The following is a 6,826-nucleotide window of genomic DNA, read 5'->3' on the forward strand; positions in this document are numbered from 1 at the left end:
AGCATTATTCACAACAGTCAAAAAATGGAATCTACCCAAACATCCAAACAACAGTTGAATGAATAAAAAATGTGGTATAGCTATACAAAGGAATATTTTCGGCCATGAAAAGGAATGAAGTGCTGACAGATGCTATAAATATAACTTGGATAAACCTTGAAAACATTATGCTAAGTGAGAGAAGCCAGGCACAAAAGGCTACATATTGTATGATTCTATTTTTATGAAATGTCCAGAATAGGCAAATCACTAGAGACGATTCTCAAGTACCAGCAAGGTGTCGGAGAATTCAACTCAATTCTAACACTGTCTACCCTGATAATAGCAGAAATTCTACAGGTTAAAGAATCAGTCCTGCAAGACAGTCCTGCTCTCCCTCTCACACACACTACAAGCCCCAGGCTCTTAGTGTTTCTGACTGGCTGCAGTTTGGAGGTTCCAATGACTCCCTCCAACTCTACCAATTACAAATCCAGGTTGTTAACTGCACTTCTGACCAACTGGCTATAAATAAGAGGTTCCCACAACTCCCTCTTTGGATGTAATTTGTTAGAAGGGCCCACAGAACTGGGAGAAGCATGTTACTTTCTAGATCACTGGTTTATCAGGAACAGCCAGATGGACAAGATACGTAAGGCATGGTATGTGAGAAGATACGCAGACCTTCCACGCCCCGTCCGAGTGAGCCACTCTCCCCACATCTATGTATTTACCAACCCAGAAGCCCTCTGAGCCCCATCCTCTTGGATTTTTATAGAGGCTTATTACACAATCATAATTGATTAAATCGTTGGCCACTGGAGATTGATTCAACCTCCAGCCCCTCTCTTCTCTCAGGAGGTCAGGGGTGGTGTGGGACCGAAAGTTGCAACTCTCTAATCATGTGGTTGGTTCCATCTGCAACCATCCCCCATCCTTAGGTGCTTTCCAAAAGTCACTTCAGTAACATAACACAAGACATCTCTTGTTGTTTCACTCTCAACACAGGAAATTCCAAGAGTTTAAGGGAGCTGTGAGTAAGGAATTATGGACAAAGGCCAAATATAGATGAAAAATATATTTTTGGTCATTTTGTTAAATGTACTCAAGAAGAGTCTGGAGGCTTTGCTAGAAATAAATGATAGAGATTTATTCAAGAGTCTTGAAGTTTGCAAACTGGGATCATAGCTAGGCAAAAATCCAGAAGTGTTCCAAAGAAGAAAGAAAAAAGTTCTTATAGTAAACAGTACATTCTTGAAAATGATCAGTCCTGCATTCTTAGCCCTAGCATTGGTCCAGGACAGTTATCACTCAGATGTCGGGCAGCCTGAATGATGGATGCCAGGTGGGTGGTCCAGAAGATCGGTGCCAGGATATCTGGTAAGTTCCTGGTGGTCTGAATAATGGATGTCAGGTAGATGTATACGTGAGTCCTTCGTGGGATAACTAGAGGGTTACCTGGAGGTCCAGATATACATCCAGGCACTGATGCAGGACTGGAAAGTCCAAAAAAGTTTTAAGTTCTCAGACTAGTTAGAACAAGAAGAGTCTTTCCTCATGCTTCAAACTTCATAATGTTAATAATTCTAGCAGTTTGGTTAAAATAACTCCATTTTAAATATTCCCTATCTTCACTCTTTCATAGGATTGACCAAATATATATTTCTTATAAATCACAGGTTAAACTTAGTGACTCTACCTAACAGAGTTTACACTTACAGTGGAAAAACCTGGCCAACGCCATCTTAACCAAGCAATCAGGATTGATATCTTCAGTGACGGTATGCACTCCTCATATGATGTGATGAGAAGGGCTCTTCACCTCTGTGGTATCCTTCCCCAAAATCCATAACCTCAGTCTAAACCTGAGGAAATATTAAACAAACACAAATTGAGGGACATTCTACAAAGTACCTGGTCAATACTCTTCAAAAGTGTAAATCATAAAAGACGGGTAAAGACTGAGTAACTGTCACATATTTAAGGCAACAAAGGAAAAATGACAACTGAATGCAATGTGGTACCATGGATTGCATCCTGGAATAGAAAAAGGACACTAATAGGAAAAAACAAAGAAATCTGAATAAAACATAGTTAGTTTATTTAGTGTTGTACCTCTAAGTTTTGATAAATGTACCATGGTCGTGTAATGATAAGTTAACATTAAGGGAAGCTGGGTGCAAAGTATCTCTATACTGACTTTGCAACTCTTTCATAAATCCAAAATTATGTAAAAATAAGGGATTTTTAAAATCGGTTTTAAGCTTCCAGATAGCTATCCCTGAGTGATGCTAAGTGCAGAGGGTATTGAAACCACAGCCATATTGTGATATATGCCTTAGTTTGTTCATCTATAAAATAAGAGTACTGGACAAGATGCTCATCCATTGATAAAGGCAAACAGTGCACAGAAGTGTTCCTAGAAAAGGCTCAGCTACATGAGCACCAAGAGAGCTCCTAAGGCACCCTTGACCTTGGAAAACACATGGAGTTAAGGATTATACTCCTAGCTTTATAGTCCCCCAAATAGATCTTGTTGTAAATGTTAGACTGGAACCAAAGTCAAGAACGCTCACTCTAAACTGAGTACATAAAGACCCATCTCCATAAACCAGAATGCCAATTTATTAATTTACAAAAAAAAAAAATTACAGCTATTAGATAGACCAAACATTCCTGTCCTCTCTGTGGGCAAACTTACAGAGCAAGCAAAATTATCAGAAAGCAACTCAATGTGTCAGAAGCAGAACGAGGATAGTAAGTTATTTGATGTAAGTTTCTAATGGCATTGAGTCATGAGAGCTTGATAATTCACTTTTCCAAATAGAGATATATCTTTCACTTAGACCATCTGTACCTACCCTTGCACTGTGGAACTGCAGTACCCAAGAACCGCTTCCTTGTGTACATACCTAAGCCTACTTCTCTAGCTAGAAGGAAATTAAAAAAAGAAGTGTGTTCTGCTCTACAGAAGACAAACAGAAAGGAAGCCATTTTTTATTACTGACACCATTGACTGATTCAGTCAACAATGAATGTTTAATGAGCTCACGAATTTGCAGACCCTTCAGATAATTCCATGGACCCCTTGGGATTGGCGAGCCAGAAAGTAGCACACACTGCTCTAAGATGACCTTCTGTGTCTTGTTTCCACATTTTTCCCAGTAGGATATCATATGATTACTTAGGTTTCCACTTGTTAAATGATAATCACGTTTCCTAAGATTACCCTAATTTGGATTTGTCCTGGAATAATCAATCACACATTTGTGATCTCTTGGTTTAGTAACATAGATGACTTTGTCTAAGTCTGTTGTATGTACATTTTACTAGTTTAACTCTCAGAAACTTTGGGATTATCCCAAAATACTTAATAACACCTTTATAATCTCTTGGTTTATAAACATAAACAGTTAATCAAATCCATTGTGTAAAGTCAACACTATCTTTTTACTGAATTAGGTGGGGGCTCTCTTTTTCCTTCTTTTATCAACAACAATTATGTCTTTTATGGTTCATTCCAGCTCAAAAATCATACTTTTAAATTTTTTCTGGTTATCAAAATTAACAAAAAGAAGATTTCAGGAACCTTTATGTAAAGGCGATATTTAAGACTCAATTATAATGCAATTATTTCTAATATTATCTTTCATTTACAATTTTCCTAAATTACTACCTTGAGAAATTACAAAAGAAGTTGATTGGAGAGCTGAAAGGATTCTTCCAGATCATTCTTTGTCCACATATGAGGAAATAGAGATCCTGAGAGTTTGATTATTAACTTTCTCATAGTCACAATCTAGATAGTGGCCAAGATAGGACTAGAACCTCAGTTAAATTTGACTGAAAGCTCTGTCTCTTGAAATTTACAAGACTCCACACCTGCAGTGTGTCATTAAGCACCACACCAGTCTCAGGACAGAGGGTGAGGTAATAATTTTTTATTGCTATAGCAATAGCTCACCATTTTAGAAATTACTTCTCTATTACACAAACGTATCAGACCAAGTGTTCTAATTTGGCGTTCAAAGATAATTCACTTGTCCGTTTGGCAAATGCACGCGTCCATCTGGCAAACAGTTAATGAACATTACTATTGTGCCAGAAACTATCACAGTTGCTAAAGACACAAAAGTTGCCGTCATGGAGTACACAGTCTAGAAGAGGAAGTAGAGAAACCAAATCTTAGAAATGACTAAGTGATTAGCATATGCACGCATTTAACATGGAACTTCTCATTTAATTCCTCATGACAACTAAATACAATAGCTACTTATCGTCCCCACTACAGTCGAAATAACTGAGGCTTAGAAAGGTTAAGCAAGTTCCCTAAACTCAGCCAGGCAATTCCACTCTACTGCATTTACTCTGAATCTTTCTGCCACACTGCTTGAGAATCAAGCAGAAACACAGGAGCGACTATGGAAAGACTCCACTGTGGAAGTGGAAACTAAGAAAACAAACAAGGACCAGGAAAGGAAGCATCAGGGACAACGTTTTGGAATTAATTTGGGGAATCATATAACAAAAGGACAGAGGAATGGCAAGAGATGGGACTAGAAAAATGGATGGGGTTATATATTATTCTGTCAGTGATAAGAAGTTATTTAAGGATTTCAAGTGGGAAAGTGACAGGATTAGCTTTGCTTTTTGAAATGATCTCCCTGACTATAGTGAGAATGATGCATTAGAACAGGATAAGCCTGCCATTAAGGAGACAGTAGAAAGCTGTTGAGATTGAGTACGATGAGATCTTGAGCGAAGACAAAGACAGTGAGACTACAGAAGAGGGGACAGTCCCAGAGCTATTTAAAAGGTAGACTCAACAAAAATCAGGTGATTGATTGGATTTGAGTGTGGGGCAAGTGGAGAGTTTTAGGTGACATGAAGATTTCTGATTTGGGCAGCCTTGGTTAACACATAGGGATAACTTATCCAACATTACAGATCAAGTTTATAGTTATAATCATAGACATATATTCTAAATAGAGTTGTTCTGCTTTTGGACTTTGGTTTACTCTGTAGTGTATCCAAATTCCCTCACAAATGAACTCTGTTATCACCAGATGCTGTGGGATTTTTAGAACAAATTAGGAAATGGAGGAATGTGGAAACCAAATGACATCCTCATTCCAGTCATATGTATCAGAACATCATGAGCTTTGAATTAGGAGGTTTCTAGAGCTGCCATGAAAAGTCCCAAGTCCCTTTTATGCAGAATAACTCATTAGGCCAAAGCAAAGACTACAGCAAATCACTCAGTGGAATTCACTGTGAGTGAACACATTCAACTCATTCGAGAATGTTCATAGCCCTTTCAAATCTGTACCACTGCTGTACTAAGAAATGAGAACAGTATAAATAACACCCAACTCCTGTACTTAGGAGTTCATGGCCTGATGAGGAAGTCTAAGATACAAGAAGTACAGCACAGATAAGATCCCAAACGGGTTAGCTCAGATGCTCGCGCTAGGGAGCCCAGCAGGAGGGCGGCAGATTCAGCCTTGTGGACAGTAGGCCCCGCCCCCTCACGGTCAGGCCCGCTCCCCTACCGGAAGCATATGATTGTATTAGGCACAGATGACGTAGGAGGGCATTTCAGGTGGCAGAAAGTCATGGGATGAAAGAACATTTTGGCTCACCTCATCATTTTGTTCCAGAGGATATTTTGGTGCTGTGATTTCCAGAAGTACGCAGTCAGAATACACAGATAGCTGCAGCTTCTTTGTCACAAGCCGCCTGAACTTGAGTCCTGGATCTGCCTCTAATCAGCTATGTGATTGGGGACGATTTATTTCCAGCCTTTGTGCCACAGTTTCCCAACTTAAAATGGAAATAATAATTATATCTTTGCAAAGAATTGTTGTGAGGGTTAAATGAATATAAGCCCATTTAAAATGTTTAGAATAGGACTCAAATTAAGTGCTCAAAAAACATTAGCTATTATCATTACTATAAATATAAATTTTCTTATTATTTAATCTCCTTTTTCTATCTTTATCTCTCCACATCTGAATCTTTGTCTTTGATTTACATAGTTCTCTCTATTGTATAAAATTCTCTCAATTTTCTCATTGGTTAGCTAAGAAATAAATACAAACTATTAGTCTGCTGTCCAACTCATAATGGATATTTTGGGGAAGAATAACCAATAGCAATTAAAACTGAAAATGGCTATGATTGCATGTGGTAAAATGTGGTATTGACTAAAAATTGACTGAAATTCAAATCTTGAAATGCAGATCTGCACAATTTGACCCAGGAAAGTTTAATTTGGTAGAAATAACAGTAGTTAAAGAAACCTCACAAAAACGATATAAAAATTGGTAAAATCTCATGCAGACAGAACTCCTGGATGATTCAAATCTTCACCCTGAAATTTAAATGAACATCTAATTCTGTCAGAAATAACTTCAGTGAAAAAAAATTAATACCAAAAATTGAAAAAAATATTTTATAATCCAGAAAATTGATTCAGAAATGTATTGATGTCTTCGGAGTTTGTTGAGGTTTGTTATTTCTTGGAGTTTACTGGAGGTTATTGGGGTTTGTTATTTCTTGGAGTTTACTGGAGGTTATTGAGGTTATTAGCACTTGCTCCTGAAAATGCTTTCTTAATGAACATGTAACAATGTTGGTATAATTTTGATTCAATGTCAAAGTACCATTAAGGTCCAAAGGATCAAGATTAGGATGTGGGTAACAGATTAAGATGTGTGTGCGTGTGTGTGTGTGTGTGTGTGTTTGTAGAGGATGTGGGTAACAGATCAAGATGTGTGTGTGTGTGTGTGTGTGTGTGTGTGTTTGTGTGTGTGTGTGTGTGTGTGAAGAGAACTTAAGAGAAAAA

Source organism: Pteropus alecto, unplaced genomic scaffold, assembly GCF_000325575.1.
Source record: "Pteropus alecto unplaced genomic scaffold, ASM32557v1 scaffold78, whole genome shotgun sequence".
In the NCBI taxonomy this organism is placed as follows: domain Eukaryota; kingdom Metazoa; phylum Chordata; class Mammalia; order Chiroptera; family Pteropodidae; genus Pteropus; species Pteropus alecto.